The sequence below is a fragment of the Bubalus bubalis genome, chromosome 15 (assembly GCF_019923935.1).
Source record: "Bubalus bubalis isolate 160015118507 breed Murrah chromosome 15, NDDB_SH_1, whole genome shotgun sequence".
Taxonomy (NCBI): Eukaryota; Metazoa; Chordata; class Mammalia; order Artiodactyla; family Bovidae; genus Bubalus; species Bubalus bubalis.
The window spans coordinates 79,132,247-79,149,882 of NC_059171.1; the positions used below are offsets into that span (position 1 = coordinate 79,132,247).

At 44.4% G+C, this 17,636-nt stretch overlaps 1 protein-coding gene across 10 annotated transcripts in view; it reads right to left on the reverse strand.

Annotated features, from left to right (window-relative positions):
* PTK2 (protein tyrosine kinase 2) overlaps positions 1-17,636 on the reverse strand; it is a 193,353-nt gene that overhangs the window by 143,744 nt on the left and 31,973 nt on the right. For 7 of the 10 annotated variants that reach the window (XM_044928883.2, XM_044928884.2, XM_044928888.2 and 4 more), the window contains one exon: positions 5,014-5,153. The exons of the other annotated variants lie outside the window; for them this stretch is intronic. The gene's annotated coding sequence lies outside the window, so the exon portion shown is untranslated. Of the gene's footprint in view, positions 1-5,013; positions 5,154-17,636 lie in introns of those variants that run through there. 10 annotated transcript variants of the gene reach the window in all.

The following is a 17,636-nucleotide window of genomic DNA, read 5'->3' on the forward strand; positions in this document are numbered from 1 at the left end:
CAGAGGGAGGAGCCCCGGACAGCCGGGAGCCTGCGCCTTATTAATATGCTAATCTCACCCTTCTGTTCAATTCATCTGGCTGACTTCTGTTTACAGAACTGACAGGCGATTCTAAAACTGGGTAAGCTGCAAATCAAGTCTGACCCAGATCAGGTCTGTAGGTGCCTGTGCAAACCATTTTTGTTTTCAAAGTAGTGCTTCTGGCATTTTACCAGCCTAATTCTGACCTTACAGTTAAAAATAATTACCTTAATGAAGTAAGAATAATTCTGAAAATAAAATCCTGATCAACACTAAAAACAAGTCTGTAAAAACTATGTCCACAGGAACTCAAATATATTTGAGGTTAAGGTATTTCTTCAGATTGATACTTGAAAAGTAAGTTTGTAAATTTATAAAAACTATCTAGAAAACACATAAAAACAAGAATGTGAGGTTGCTAGGTACTTTCAAAATTAGTTTAATGGAATATTGAGGGATCCAAGATGCATTTCTTTTTTTAGCTTTAAAATATAATGGTAAAGTCATACTGAACAAGTAGGAGAGAAAAACACTCTAATAACCTGTAAGAGCAACTTTCTTTAAAAATGCAAAGCTACTTACTTTCTTCATTCAAACTGAGAGATAATCAAGGTCATCTAAAAAATCCAGCTATTTGAACACATTCCACACTTAGTATCTGAGCAGTGAGATAATACTATCTTAGCAGGAAGACAGTAAGTAACTAGGCTCCTAGAACCCTGCCTGAGCACAGTTTAGCCCTCTTAATATATGGGTAATTTTGTTAGTAGAAAACCCCGCACGCTAATAAAAAGACAAGTACTCTACGTAACTGTGAACAGGGTCTTATGACTTCACGAACTTCTGGGGGTGGCGGGGTTACTGAGCAAAGGCTGTGCCCAGGGATGCCTCAGGGCCGGGTGTTAGGCTTCAGCAGCTCCAGATGCTGCTGTCTGCAGGCTTTACCTTCGGGCTCCTAACTGCAGGCCTAACTCAAGTGACTGCCCCTACTCCACAGTGAAAACTATCATTTACCACAGAAAACTCTGAACTCAGGCAACAGTGGGAAGAAAGGGGGCTCCAGGAAACACAGGCAAGCTAGCCAGAAAGAGAGCAGAAGAAAGAGGCGGACAGATCCGGGGTTTGTCCTGAAAACCAGCCCAGCCTGCCCCGATACTGAGGCGAGCCGAGGACAGAAAGGCCCACTGCCGCCACGGGTGCGTCGAGGCACATCCCAGGTACCTGGGTGTCCGGTTCAGCCCCACAAGCAGGGCTCAGGGCTTAATCTGAACCATCAACCAACAGACTACAAATGGCCCGAGCAAACTGGGAGTCTCTCTTGGAACGTAAGATTCTCAAAAATGTAAAAAGCAACTCAAAGCTACCTTTCCTTGTCACCAATTGTATTCCACACAGCAGATACTGATTACATCTGATTTTCACACCGAAGCAACAGTGCCACCACTGCTTCAAAAGATGAGTAAAGACAGGGCCTTTCAACCAGGCAGAGGCATGGTCACTAAGCCCACCCGCCATCCCGGAACAGGGTCTCCACCCACAGCCCAGAAGGCGAGGCGGCAGCTGTCCAGAGCAGCGGGTGGGGGCAGCGCGGGCGGACATGGCGCCCGGGGAGAGAGGGAATGAGGAGGAGCCTAGGGTCCAGATGAGATAACCAGCGGCAGCGGCTTTCTCTCCCTCCAACCAAGCTAACTGATACTTTATTTCAGTATCCGAATGTCACCTTCTGGTGTGGAAGGTCTAAAAGCTGGAAAGATACAGAGAAGCAAAACTTCTCCAGGACAGGACCAGAGGCGGCCTGACAAAGCAGCAGCTACAAGCAAGTTCAGTGCCTCTGGTGGTGGTGGGTCAGTCGCTAAGTTGTGTCCAACTCTGAGACCCCATGGACTTGTAGCCTGCCAGGCTCCTCTGTCCATGGGATTCTCCAGGCAAGAATACTGGAGTGGGTTGCCATTTCTTCCTCCAGGGGATTTTCCAAAGCCAAGAACTGAACCAGGGTCTCCTGTCTTACAGGCAGACCAACTGAGCTACAAGGGAAGCTCTCAGCAGCCTCAGGGCTGCTGAAAAGAAAAAGAAAAAGCCACGGGTGTGAGAGCAGAGAAGGATGCAGGTGCTCTGGGAACAGCAGGGCAGCACCTGTGAGTCAGGCCTGTGCGGAAACGCCTGACTTCAATCCTGAACACAACCCCAACAAAGCATTTCCTCCCCCGGGTCTACAGAAGAGGATCCTGAGGTCCAGGTGGACCTGCCTCAGGCCGAAGAGCTGAAAAGAGTCCTAGCGAGGTTGGTGATATCTCTACTCCTGTTTTCTTTTTGCTAAACATTAAAACAACTCCTGCTTTTAAACTCCCAATCAGTGACATCTTGAAAAGAACAGGAAAGGCCTACAGTTCATGGCAACAGAAGTGAAAAAAGTAAGCAATCCCTTTAAGCTCTGATTTATTTATTTATGAAATTCTACATGTTAATACAGAAAGTTCTTTGATATTTAAAACAACTTCTTTGTAGTATCTGTCCAGCTAAGAACAACTAGTTAAGTGTAAGTCCACTTAACAAGTAAACTCATAATTAAAATTTACAAGAAAGATTACTATTTGCTCAGGCCCCAAGCCTTAGTCATCCCGACTCCTCTCTCTGTCTCTGAGGATCAAAGCAATCCATCAGCAAAACCATTATCCTTGCCTTGAAACTATACCTGGGCCGTGACCTCTCCCTGCCCACTGCCCTATGTCTGCTGCCGACCTGCACACGGGTCAAAGCCACAGGCCAACCCCGCTCCCCCATCTCCAATCCGGCTGCCCCATACTCCCCTCTCAACCCAGCAGCTGCAACTGACCCTTCCTTTCAAAACAATCAAGCACACCATTTCACTCCTTTGCTGCTGCTGCTGCTGCTAAGTTGCTTCAGTCGTCTAATGGCTCCGCCGTCCCTGGGATTCTCCAGGCAAGAACACTGGAGTGGGTTGCCATTTCCTTCTCCAATGCATGAAAGTGAAAAGTCAAAGTGAAGTCACTCAGTGGTGTCCGACTTGTAGCGACCCCATGGACTGCAGCCCACGAGGCTCCTCCATCCATGGGATTTGCCAGGCAAGAGTACTGGAGTGGGGTGCCATTGCCTTCTCTCAATCCTTTGCTAAAACTCACCAAAAGTTCTCCAGATCCCCAAGCCTACACACTGAGCATGGTCTTCAAAACCCTGAAGGCTGCCCTCCCACCCACACCTGGGGTCCTCACCAAGCCCACCCCCAGGGTCTTCTCAGCTCCAACCACACTGACCTCCACTCTGCCTTGAGCCCACACCAGGCGTGCACGACCTCAGGGCCTTTACACGCCCTGTCCCTCTAGGTGGGACACTCCTGTCTCAGATAACCACAAGGCTCAAATGTTACTCACTCCACTCACCTCATCTAAAAGTCCACAGCCATACTCTTAACTCCAGTTCCATCTGCCCCAAAGCATACACACCTCCTACAGCCCCCCATGACTTATTCCTGCCCTTTGTCCCCTGCCCAGCTACCCCACCACAACGCACACTCTCCAGAGGGGGAAGGACATCACGGAGTCTGTGCACTGTCCCCAGGGCCTCACTGCTAATACAGTCAGTACAATGTACAGGCCGCACTCCACACCTCCTTCTCACCCCGCAGGTAAGGAGGAGATGGCAGAGGGGCAGTCTAGGTTCTAGGTGTCAGAGCCCAACACTAAGCTCCGTGACAGCATGGCCAGCCTTGGTCCTGGGCACTGCTTCACCTCCAAGACCCAGCAAAGGGGTTTGAAAAATATTCACAGAATGAATACGTGCATCATACTTGTTGTAAACCTTGCTTTTCCTCCCAATAAGAATGGAAAAAGAAAAACTGATATGAATTTTAGGAAAACCATATGGAAATGCCCTTCCCCATCTGACATAAAAAATAAACCACACAACTGAAGTATTCTGATACTCTGAACAGAACTTCCACTGCAGATGTTAATAGAACCAAATGAGACTAGTGTGTAAGATTAGATAAAACCACTGGAAGGCTAGCGAAGAATGCTATGAACAAAGTTAGTGAGCAAAAGAACACTTCACATACTGTGTAGGTCTGCCCACTCTGGCTTTCCTACAGAAACCTGGCCTGAAATAAGAAAAGTCACCAGGGGGGGACTTCCCTGATGGCCCAGTGGTTAAGACTCTGCTCTTTTGATGCCGGGGAGGGGGCGTTATTGTCCGATCCTGGTCAGGGAACCAAGATTCCACATGTCCCATGGTGCAGCCAAAAAAAGATTTAAAAAAAATTTTTAAGAAATAAACAATTTTTAAAATAAGAAAGAAAAGAAAGTCACTGGGAAAGAACTATAAAGAAACAAACTGCTTACAAACGTCACAACAGCAGCTCACAAAGATGCAACCCTGATGTTCAAGTTCTCATACACTTCTCACAGTTTCCACAGTTTGCCTTAGGTTAGACCAAAACTCCTCGGCAGTGCTTCTTAGAAGAGTAAAGCACTGGTAAATGGTTTTATGTCAACCAACAAGAAGAATTTGTAAAAACATATAATGTAATTCACATTATATACAATTATATACACAATTCAAAATTTATCTTCTCTTGCCTTTCTTTATGCCTCATTAATCAAAAGTTACAGATTTAAATAAAATCAACACTTTTACCACATGGTATGTCCATTAGCAACTGATAGGTACAATATACCCAACTTCTGTCAGTTGGGTGCCTGTTCTAAGCTTACTTCCATTCAGACTCAGAGAATTATCTGTTCAATGTCACTGTGACTCACTGTCTCCATCACAAACACAGAAAAAATTTTTTCTTAAAGTTTTAATATCAATAAAAATTATGACTTGGTAAGAACTAAAGAAACTTAGCCTTAACAATGGATATAATTACCTTCTGAAGACAAAGAGACAACAGGTCTCAAAACACAACATACTCCAAAAGGAGATGGTACTGGTATTACTTTTTTTCCCAGCCAAGGTTCGTGACAATTACCATACCTCCCTTCCAATACTCTGGAGGAGCTCTGGGGAAGCTGAGGAAGGCACTGACTTGCAACTGGAAGATGCAAAGGAGCCCCAGTTCTACCCGTGGGACAAAGAAAGAGTCATTTCACCATCCTGAACCTCAGTGTGTTCACCTGAAAAACAAAGACAACGACCATCACTTACTGAACCGTGAAAATGTCAGTCACAAAACAGCAGAACAGCAACACTAATAATAATGAAAATATGATAATAATGATGCCAAGTTAATGCCTACTATGAATAATGATGCCAAGTTAATGCCTACTATGAATAAGGATGCCAAGTTAATGCCTACTATGCACCAAGCCCAGTTCCAAGTACTTTTAAAATACTGACTTATTTAGTTATTAAAAACCACTCCCACGAGGCAGACTCTATCACCTCCACTGCACAGATGAAGAAACTGGAGCACAGAGAGATAACTTGTTCCAGGTCACAGGGCTTCTAGGAGCAGAGCTGGAAATCACACTCGGCAGCCAGGCCCACAGCCTCTGTTCCCTGCCGATCTGCTCAGTGTGCGTGCATGCTCAGTTGCTCAGTCATGTCCAACTCTCTATGATCTCATGGACTGTAGTCCACCAGGCTCCTCTGTCCATGGAATTTTCCAGACAAGAATACTGGAGTGGGTTGTCATTTCCTTCTCCAGGGGACCTTCCTGACCCAGGGATTGAACCCGCTTCTCTGGCGTCTCCTGTACTGGCAGGTGGATTCATTACCACTGTGCCGTCTGGGAAGCCCAATTGGCTAAGTGCCTTACACCTATTTTCTCAATTAACACAACCAATGATGTAGGTGATGTTAAAATCCACAAGTGACACGTGAACAAACTGAGGAGCAGAGAAAGGAAGTAGCATACCTAACATCAAGCTAGTCGGGTGGAGCTGGGAGAGCACCAGCTCTCGGATACCAGCCAGACCACACCCTTCAATCATTACCCCAGTGATGTTACCTGCAGAGGCTGCAAAGCGTTCGAGAGAGAGGCGGGAGGCGGGCCCCACAGGCCTCCGGAGGATGACTACTGGGTCACGGTGAGGACCAAAGGGACAAGCAGGAAGAGAAGAAATGTGCCTGGGGGCAGAACACGAGACAGACAGGCCTCTCTCTCCCGGACACAGCACCCCACAGCGCTCCCTGGTGTCAGCAATCCTGCCCAGAACACACTCAGACGAGATGCTGAGCCTGCAGCTGGTACCTGAGAGACGCATCCAAACCACCAGCAGACACCCATCCATCCTAATGGATGAATCCACACTCAAGAGATGAGACAGAGGGAAAACGTCTTCTAAAAGGGCAGAAAGCCCTGAACCTATTATTAATCTAAATAATTCTGAACTAGAGAGTTCCCAGAGACACTAGTTCATAGCCATTCCTTATTTATTTTCCCACATCAAAGATCAGCACTAAATTCCAGGGTAAGAATCAGTTGAGAGTTTATGAGGGAAAAAAAGGACCCTGAATGTGTGAGAAGATGCTGCTATGGTTTTTCAAAATACAATGGGCAGCAGAGGCACAGTAACACAGGATGAGAGAAGACATTCACCGAATCGAAATTTTCGACCTAAATATATTTAACATGTTATGAAGTACAGGGCAGTTTTTGTGTATACTGACCAAAAAGACACAAATAATCAAAGGCAATCAAGTAGTTAAAATGTTGAAACTGTTCAACTTTGAAACTTTTATTGAACAGGCATATGCATATCCAAATCACCTCATCATTTCATCACCACGTATTTTTTACCCTACAAATCCAATTTATCCATAGTTTGACCACTCACCTTATTTAGCAAACAGTGACAGTATCAAAGCACTGGCTCCCGAATTAGGTAACTGAAGCAGAAAGAGCCCAAGAAAACCTCTAGCGTCTGGTTAGAAACCAGGCCGTGCGGCGGCAGGTTGCGAACAGACGGCTGTAGCTAAAAGGGGCGCTGGGGCCAGGGGGACCCCTGGTGGTAAATGAGCCTCTTCTACAACCTACATTCCTCAGCTATAAAGAGGGACACATCAACCACCGACATTTTAAATTATCCCTCACAGTGGCCTGGAAAAAGAAGGCGTTTCTAGAGTGTAATCCAACAGAAGCACCCAGCACGGATCCAGTCCCTCCTCCAGTCATACTGAGTAAGAGGCACCACTGAGGCTTCTCTCTGTCCAAACACAGCTGCACAGTGGCTGGCTTCCTTTGTCCATCTCCCTCCTCCATGCCTCTGGTCTTGTCACACTGGTGTCAAGAGACGCTGTTCCAACTCAGCCAGAAGCATATAGAGTCACTTTTTCAATTCTACCTAAATTTTTTTTATCATTAAAAAGTTATTAAACTCAGCCATAAAAAAGAAAGAAACAATGCCATTTGCAGCAACATGGATGCAACTAGAGATGACCATACCAAGTGAAGTCAGAAAGAGAAAGACAAATACCATATGATATCACTTCCATGTGGAATCTAACATATGGCACAAATGAACCTATCTATTAAAGAAAAGACTCACAGGGAACAGACTTGTGGTTGCCAGGGAGGAAGGGGAGAGGGGAAGAACCGCTGGGAGTCTGGGTTGGCAGATGCAGACTGTTACATTTAGAATGATAAACAAGGTCCTAGTGTACAGCACACAGAACTATCTTCAATATCCCATGTAAACCATAATGGAAGAGACTACTAAAAAAAGAACATATGTATGTGTATAACTGAGTCACTTCTCTGTACAGTAGAGACTGGCACATTATAAATCAACTATACTTCAGTTTTTTAAAAGTTATTAAACCAACGCCACCCTTATCAGGATGATTATTACTATTTTTTTAAAAAAATATGAAAATAACAAGTGTTGGCAGAGATGTGGAGAGACAGAAACTCTTGCATACATCAGTGGGAACGTAAATGGTGAAACTGCTACAGAAAAGAGCGGAGGTTCTTCAAAGGAGTCAAAACTAGAACTACCACACGATCGAGCAGCTCCACTTGGGGAGTCCTACATCCAAAAGAACTGAAGGCAGGGTCTTGAAGAGATCGCACCCCTCTGTTCACAGCAAGTACCCACAGCAGTCAAGAAGCAGGAAGCACCGCAGTGTTCGTCGGCGGCTGAATCAGAAGTGCGGTGTGATTACAGCGGCGCAGCACTCAGCCTCTGAAAGGAAGGAAACCCTGTGACCTGGGAAATAAGCACAGGTCCCGCATGTGTACTGCATGCTTCCCCTTATGCGAGGCATCTAAAGCAGCCAGGCTCGTAGGAACAGAAAGTAGAACAGTGACCACCAAGAAGCGGGGAAGAGGGGAAAAGGCGTACAGAGCTTCAGATTTGCGAGATAAGCCTAGAGATCTGTTTCACAACCATGTTCATACACTTAACACCACTGACCCGCACACTTGAAAACAGCTAAGATGGCAAATTTTATGTTCTGTATTTTTTGCCTATCCCAATAAAAAACTTAAAATGTTAAAACCACTTTAAAAGAACGCATCTCACGTTTTACAACAAATCCGCAAATGTGACACAATTACGTCTACCTGTACGGACAAGGGGGAAAGCCTGGAGACGTGAGAACGAGCCTGAAGCGCAAGAGGAAGGAAAAAGAGACACAACAGCCTATCCTGGACCAGGCTGGAGACAGGCCCAGCAGTGCTGACGCTGGCGCGGCACGGGACGCGGGCTTTGCGCAGCTCACAAAATCCCTGAAGAAAACCTGGGATCACTGCTGGTGTTGCCATTTGCAAGAACGAGGAAACAGGCTTACAGAGCTGCAGGACAGAGGATCCGATGAGACTTTGTAAAAGTAAGGCCACACGTGACTCCAAAGCCAAGACAGTCACCTTTCCATCTCCTTAAGCCTGAAAGCCCCAAGCTGTCCATTCAGTTTGTTTGAAATATTCCTTGAATTCTGACCTTGCCACACAGTAGATATGTGACCTGGGGCACTTTTTTTCTTTTTTAACTTCTCTTTGACTTGGTTTTCTCATCAGTTAAACGAACTTTAAAATGACATCTACCACTCACAGCTGTTAGGAGAATTAAATACCATCACATAAAGGGCTTTGACATCATCAGGGCATTCCTTTGCATCTTCTGGGCTGGCACAGTGACTTAAGAAGCGCCAGCAACCCAAGAATGCCTAGGACAGAGCCCGGGTCCCCAGGGAGCTGAGAGCTCCCAGAGGACAGACACACAGGTCCCAGTAAGCATGCTCCCAGCAGGCTGGTCGGGGAAACCCCCAGTGAACTTCCTGTGCCATTCAAGGCTTAAACGATTCAGAGGTTTATCTGAAAAATTCAAACAACTGGGAACTGCCTCCATGCTGGCAGAAGGGGAATGAGCAAATAAAGCCTGGAACATTAAGATGAGTGACTACATATATGTGTTTAAAAAAACGGTGTTTGCTGAAAATTTTTCATTGATACTGGAAAATACTCATTAATTTTTTAAAAAAGGAACATGTTCTATAGAGAATTAAGGTAATTCCCAGTTCTAAACTGCAAGGATTTTCAAGATATATATTTTAAGTAATAAAAATAATAAATGAACACAAAAAATAACTATTTTAAAGAAATGATATCTAGTAAAGTTCCCATTATTTTTCTAAATAACACACAAACAACACATCAAAAGAGAAACTGAAAAAATGTTCAGTACAGGATTGACAATTAAAAACAGAAGATCAAAATCTTTAGGATGGAGTTCAAAGAGTATACAGAGGAACTTTTTAACTTTAAGCACTTATATTTAAAGGGTGAAAGCATGAGTTGTCTGTTTTTGTTTTTTTTTTTTTACCTTAAATGAGAAAAAGCATTAGCAAATTAAACCCAAAGTAAGTAGAAGTTAAGACAGAACAAGGAGCAGCGCTGGGGCAAAAGGAAAAATGAGTAATAATGACCCTGTCTTCATTAAAAGTTTGGTTCTATCCATCAAGGACTTTTGCACTGATTCTTGACTTCTAAAAATACTGTTAACATCACTTATCTTGATGACTGAGTGTTTTGGGGTCCCTGAGAAATGCCTTACCAGAGTCCTGCCCACACCTTCTCATTCCCACACTCCACTTCCGCCCACTGGCCCACCCGCCACAATCCCAAGGCTCCCCACATCTAGCGCAATCACCTAGAGCTTCGTGAAACTAGAAACATTTCTGCCCAAGGTGTGTTAAGTACAGTCACTCAACTTTAAAAGTTCCCTCTGAGAACAATAAAAGGATTCAATACTTCTTTTTAAACACAAGAATCACAGTAACTAAACTGTAAAAGCACATCTATTTTTTGGAAACAGCTGCGATGCATTTTTTACACTGAACCAACAAACTCCAGAATTCATTAATGTCTGACATTAAAGGAGGAGGCAAGGCCTAAAAATGAGTAAGCAAAATCCATGCTTGCTTAAGGCTATTTGCACCTCTTAAGAAACAGCAGAAACCCTTCTTATTTAGGTCCTAAGAGCTGGAATAAGAACAGCAACCGCTCAAATTCACAAGCCACATGGGCAGAGCATGACTGCTTCACAGGAGAGGAGAGTCTGTAACAGCTCACTTATTCAAAGATTCCTCCTTCCCCCTTTTTTTGAGATGTCTGAATCCAACGGAGGTGCAACAGCGTGTCCCCTAGAAAAACAGGGAAAGTGCATAAAGTACAATAATCAGAGAGATGCTGGTGAGTGAGAACAAGGGGGGCTGAGACTTCAGAGGGCGAAGAACCACAAAGCGGAGCGGGTCTCCTGCAGCTCCTTTGAACTTTGGTGTTTATTCGCCAATCCTGTGAACAAGGAGGCTGAGAACCCCGGCTCAGCATCCACAGAAAACTGCCGCCAGGGGTCAGAGAAGCATGAGAGGCTTTGGCAAGCTAACAACCTAAAAGCAAATGTGTCTTTCCTGCCGCACATTACTCGGCAATGAAAGGAAGGGTACTGACGCAGGCTACAACGTGGACGAAATCAGAAAACATTATGCTCAGTGAAAGAAGCCCAACGTAAAAGTGTTTAACATGCATATTAAACACTATATAAAATTTTCAACGTAAGTCCCATGCAAGTTTTAAATCTAAAAAATGATTTAAACATTTTACCTTTACGTACAGCTCTTCAATCCATAAGATATTCTAGAGAACATTTTAAAAAAAACTTCCTAGAAAGATCATCTTTTAGAGAAGAAATTTCTTCAGTTAAATAAAGCCATTATACAGCTTATTCTTCTTTGGGGATATGCCCTGTGCACGCATCTTTAACTAATATTAAGTGGTTCACTCAAAGGCAGAAAGCTAAACATCAGAAACAGATGAAAAGGTATCTAACAAGAACAACTGAAGACATTCGAGTTCTGACTGTAGGGGAAAAATGAGATCTAATTATAAAACATAGGAACATGGGTCTCCTATAATAAAACAGTTACTTAAAATATATATATCAAATTTACACATTTAAAAAAAATCTATTTTGCTTCCCATTATGCGATTGGGAGAAGAAGGGCCAAAAATCTGCAAAAATACTTTAAATTTTCTTTTTATAATCATTACTGCATACTTTTATAGTTATTTCCTGGGGAAATTTTAATTACTTCAGTTGTGCCTTTGCTGCTGCTAAGTCGCTTCAGTCGTGTCCGACTCTGTGCGACCCCATAGACGGCAGCCCACCAGGCTCCCCCGTCCCTGGGATTCTCCAGGCAAGAACACTGGAGTGGGGTGCCATGTCCTTCTCCAATGCATGAAAGTGAAAAGTGAAAGTCAAGTCGCTCAGTCGTGTCCGACCCTCAGCAACCCCATGGACTGCAGCCCACCAGGCTCCTCCATCCACAGGATTTTCCAAGCAAGAGTACTGGAGTGGGCTGCTATCGCCTTCTCCGAGTTGTGCCTTTAAGTAACTCCAAATCTGATTTTTCTTAAAAAAAAAAAAAAAAAGTTAGGAAATAAATATGTCTGTATAAAATGCACTTAAAGAATTTATGAAAGAACATGCATTTATTTTTTGCTTACATACACAGTCTGCATATGATTACAGGTGGCTTAAAGCACAGTCCTCTCACGGGGATCCTTGAATTACCACCTAAGAACTCGGAGTACAGGAATTTCCTAATGTATATTTCCCAAGCCTTAAATGGAAATCAAATATTATCTTTAAGTAAAAAATAGAAGTATGAATTCATCTAACAATAACAAAAGAGAACACAAAAATAACAGCATCACCACCCGCAGTGTTTCCTGTAAAACGTAATTACACATTCCTAGCCCCAAGATTTCCAGGGCATTTACAGCTCTTTCCATGTGACCTCGAAGTTACCACCTATACTTGCTACAATATGATCTCTACACACAGTTGCTGACTGAAATTCTTTCTTCTGCTGAAAACTATACTCAGGACAATCTCATTCCACAAACTTAGTCAATCTCCACCTCATTCTCACAGTTGTCTGAGAAACCCAAGTCTCCTTTCTGTACACAATCTCCTCTCTGTACATCTATCACAATCCACAGTAAACCCATTTTTGTCTCCTTTACAGAGTCAGGCACTGCAAAAAGAAGGCACCCTTGGCGTCTGCTGCACAGCTAAGGAAACCACTCTGCTCTGCCGTCTGGGAAAGCTCCCGACAGCAGCCGCAACGTGTCCTAGAGTAACACCACCATCATGATCACTGCACAAATGCCATGCAAACACCATGCTTTCTACTCTCTTCCAGATAAAATCCACTTAAGAACTGACGTCACTTTCACAATCAGAATATCCTGCAAGAAAAGCTACACCCTGCCCCCTTTCCCATCTTCTTACCTGAATAAAAGTAAGGTCTGGGGAACTGGTGGGGTTGGGATAAAAAAGAAAGGCAGATACGTTTTCTTCAGTCATCTACAAGTATGCATCACACGGAAAACTCCTCAGTGCCCAATGAGTGCAAGTTTATGCTGAAGTTCGCACCTAAGTCAGGTCAAGTCAAAGTCGCTCAGTCTTGTCTGACTCTTTGCGACCCATGGACTATACAGTCCATGGAATTCTCCAGGCCAGAAAACTGGAGTGGGTAGCCGTTCCCTTTTCCAGGGAATCTTCCCAACCCAGGGATTGAACCCAGGTCTCCCGCATTGCAGGAGGATTCTTTACCAGCTGAGCCAAAAGGGAAGCCCAAACTAAAGATTTACTCTGAAGATTAAAAGTCACACTCAAGAGAACAAGTACATTTTTAGTAATTTTTTAAATCTTTTAAAAATTATGACAAAATTAAGCACATATGTGATCCATTTTCTCAAATATGTTAAATATCTCTGTTACTGACATACAAGGCAGTGAAGTTCAGCTGTGAACAGTGAAAATGCAGCTCTAAGACTGACCAAGTCTCACTTGCCCTCAGCTACCAAAAGAGGATCAATTTAGGATCAAGAGTGTTAGGTAGGTAGAATAGGAAAAAGGAGTCCAAAATGGCGGTGGCTAAAAGACAAGGAAGGTCAAAGGAAGGTCCGAGGACCAGAGTGAAGACTTCAGGCAGAACAAACAGCACTCCTGGCTAAGCCCAATTTGCATAGGGCAGGCCCAGGTGGAGGAAAAAACATATAAAAGGAGGAGTCAAAGCACTTTCTCTCGGACTCTCTATCCTGCGTGCGTGAGCTCTTTTCTCTCTCTCTCTCTCTCCTGCTATCTTCTAAATAAAATAGAGCTGTAACGCTGATTTGCCTAAGAGCTATAACACGGTTTGTCCAAGACCTGAGAGCTCCAAATCTTTGTTGTGACGAGACAAAGAACCGAGGAACATACACTCGCCTGACAAAGAGTTTCCACATAAACGCAACAGGCAGCCTGCATCAATGCTGCAGGTCCAGAAGAAAACTACCACTTGAGGACCCCCAAATCTTTCCCATTTAAATCTAAAGAATGAGTCTGTTCCGGGATATGTCTACTGTGATACAGAGGTTATGAGAAAATGTCATACATACACCCAAACACCACTATTCTACCAAGCTTTTCTATTTCAAACCACTGTCACTAGCAGGTAGAAGCTACACTGTAGGCACACACTCCATCTTATGGCGTGTCACTTCATAAAGGCTCACATAATGAAAAATCAGTATTTACACTGTACTAATCTCAATTTCATAAACTAACAAAGATATTTTTTAAGGGAGACATTGTTACTAAAATGTACATCAAAAACTCTTTAAGAAGAGCCAAAAATGATTCCAAATTTTCAACCAATCATCTGCAAGATTGGGGGGAAACCTCTCCTTCAGCAGTGCAGAGCACAGACTGGGGTCACGCAGGAGCTGGGCAGTCTGCTGACCAATGAAGATCTCAGGCATCTCCCTTCTCACGCTCACTCACCGGCCCCGCTACACTCACTGCTCACTACACTAACACATCGCTGACGATGGGCAAGTGGCAGGAAGAAAATGACCTCTGCTTGAAGGAGCTGGGATTAACGGTTATGTTCAGGACAAACAACACAGCATGTGTTAAGCCAGGCGAGAAAAGCTATTTTGCATGAAACACAATGCAGAACACACCAAATATCCTGTATCAGTACAGTAACAAAACAAAATGGAAATTAAACCAAAAGAAAGAACAAGCTTCTCTCTGTCAAAATGGAAATTGCCTGAGATTCTGTAAAGTCAGTAGCTAGGAGCACATAAATGCTGTATACTGTCACCCTGCTTATTTAACTTATATGAAAAGAGTATATCATGCAAGATGCTGGGCTGGATGAAGCTCAAGCTGCAATCAAGATTGCCGGGAGAAATACCAGTAACCTCAAATATGCAGATGACACCACCCTTGTGGCCAAAAGCAAAGAGGAACTAAAGAGCCTCTTAATGAAAGTGAAAGAGGAGAGTGAAAAAGTTGACTTAAAACTCAACATTCAAAAAATGAAGATCATGGCATCTGGTCCCATCACTTCATGGCAAACAGATGGGGAAACAATGGAAATAATAACAGACTTTTTTTTTTTTGGCTCTAAAATCACTGCAGATGGTGACTACAGCCATGAAATTAAAAGACTCTTGCTCCTTGGAAGACAAGTTATGACCAACCTAGACAGCACATTAAAAAGCAGAGACATTACTTGGTCAACAAAGATCCGTCTAGTCAAAGCTATGGTTTTTCCAGTGGTCATGTATGGATGTGAGAGTTGGACTATAAAGAAAGCTGAGGGCCGAAGAATTGATGCTTTTGAGCTGTGGTGTTGGAGAAGACTCTTGAGAGTCCCTTAGACTGCAAGGAGATCCAACCAGTCCATCCTAAAGGAAATCAGTCCTGAATATTCATTGGAAGGACTGATGCTGAAGCTGAAACTCCAATACTCTGGTCACCTGATGTGAGGAAGTGACTCATTTGAAAAGACACTAAAAAAAAAAAAAAATTGAAAGACCCTAATGCTGGGAAAGATTGAAGGTGGGAGGAGAATGGGAAGACAGAGGATGAGATGGTTGGATGACATCACCGACTCAATGGACATGAGTCTAAGTACAAACTCCGGGAGTTGGTGATGGACAAGGAAGCCTGGCGTGCTGCAGTCCATGGGGTCACAAAGAGTCAGACACAAGTGAGCAAATGAACTGACTGATGGAGAAAGAATGGACAGACAAAACAGGATAGACTCTTGCAAGGAAACACTACTCAGCAACAGAAAGGAACCAACTACACAGCAATATAGATGAATCTCTACTACATGGTGCTAAAAACCACCTTTCACAGTTATACGCAGTGTACCACTCTGCTGACATGAGCTCCTAGAACAGGCAAAAGTGACCTGAAGTGGAAGGAACACAGAAGTTATGGGGGGAGGGGAGCAGCGAGTGGTTGGGGCAGGGACTGTGACCATGGAGGGGCATGAAGGAACTTTCTGGGGCCCTGGGGCCCTTCCCAGGCACTATAAAGCCTTGCTGTGTCCTCCATTTCTTGTTTCAGCCTCCAAGACCTTCCCTGAGTTGCAAAGGGCAGATTCAAACAGTTACTAATTAAGGGAATGCAGAAAGAGAGGAGGAGCAGTAGAAATATCAGTGTGTGAATAAAGCAGGGTCCTGGTTCCTCCTCAAAGGGTAGATAACACGTAACATCTGATACAGGTCTTCTACAGCAACTAGGGGCCCCACCCAGGTGGAGGACTGTAACTTCAGGCTGAGCAGAACCCAAACTGCAATGAAGCGGAAGACTGATGATTGAGATTCCTTGAACACAATCTGTTACCTCTCACCAGCCAATGAGAGGAGGGCCACACACCCTGCAGTCGCCTTCTCCCCTGGAATTTTGCCCCAAGAACCACCCAGGATTCAGGTCTTTTGAGCATTCTCCTTGCTTGGCCCTGCAATAACTTTTCTCTCCTTCAAATTCCAGCATTTTGGTTTGTTTGGCCTCCGTGTGCGTCAGGCACAAAAACTTGGGTTCAACAACAAAATGACAATGGTGTATACATTTTGATAAGTGTATGAGCTGCAAAGGCAATGTTAACTTTTGTAAATTTGGTAATTTGATAATTCCATGAATTACATCGTGGTCATTCTGTTCTTTTCATACTGTTCATGGGGTTCTATAGGCAAGAAGGCTGAAGTGGTTTGCCGTTCCCTTCTCCAGTGGACCACGTTTTGGCAGAACTCTCCACCACAATCCATCCATCTTGGGTGCCCACATGACACGGCTCACAGTTTCACTGAGTTGGACAAGGCTGTGGTCCACGTGATCAGTTTGGTTAGTTATCTGTGATTGTGGTTTTCATTGTGTCTGCCCTCTGATGGATGAGGATAAGGGGCTTGTGGAAGCTTCCGGATGGGAGGGACTAGTTGTGGGGAAAACTGGGTCTTGCTCTGGTGGACAAGTCCATGCTCAGTAAATCTTTAATCTTCTGCTGACGGGTGGGGCTGTTCCCTCCCTATAGCCCGGCTTTGGCAGAGGTAACAGTGACCTCCTAAAAAAGGGCCTATGCCAGCACGCTGCAGCTCCCAGGACTGCCGCGGTCAGTGTCCCTGGCCCCGCGGCAGGTACTGTGGACCCACACCTCCACCGGAGACTCCTGAACACTCACAGGCAAGGCTGGCTCCGTCTCCTGTGGGGCCGCTGCTCCTTTCTCCTGGTGCACACAAGGTTTTGTTTGTGCCCTCCCAAGTCTGTTTCCCCAGTCCCGACTCATCGCAGTATCTAAGCGGTAAAGGGTGTGAGCGCTGCAACCTACTCTCAAAGTAAATACACGTGTGCATGTACCTGGAAAGACAGAAAGATAGGGTGGGGTGGGGGAAGGGAGAGAAGAAGAAAACAGGGTTGGGGGAGGGCCTGCAGGCAAAGGTAACAGAACGTTAGTTTAACATCTGGTGAATCTAGGTGAAGTGCCATATTCAGGAGTTCCCTATACTACTACAGCTTATAACTTTTCTATAAAAGAAAAAATTTTTTTCATCTAAAAAAACAAAATACACTGTACACTTGAAACACTGTAAAGCAACTATACTGCAATTTTAAACAATTAAAAACCAAAACACAAGGAGCAGCAAACTAGAAAGGGTGCTGGAGGGTTTCTGAGGCAGTCAGCCCAGTGCAGACCACTGTCACTTTGTTGTGGAACCCAGTTCACGTGCCCAAAGCACAAGGAGGCCCCCCCAACCAAAACACTGGGATCCGAAGGAGAGAAAAAGGTTCACCGCAGACAAAAAGGCAAAA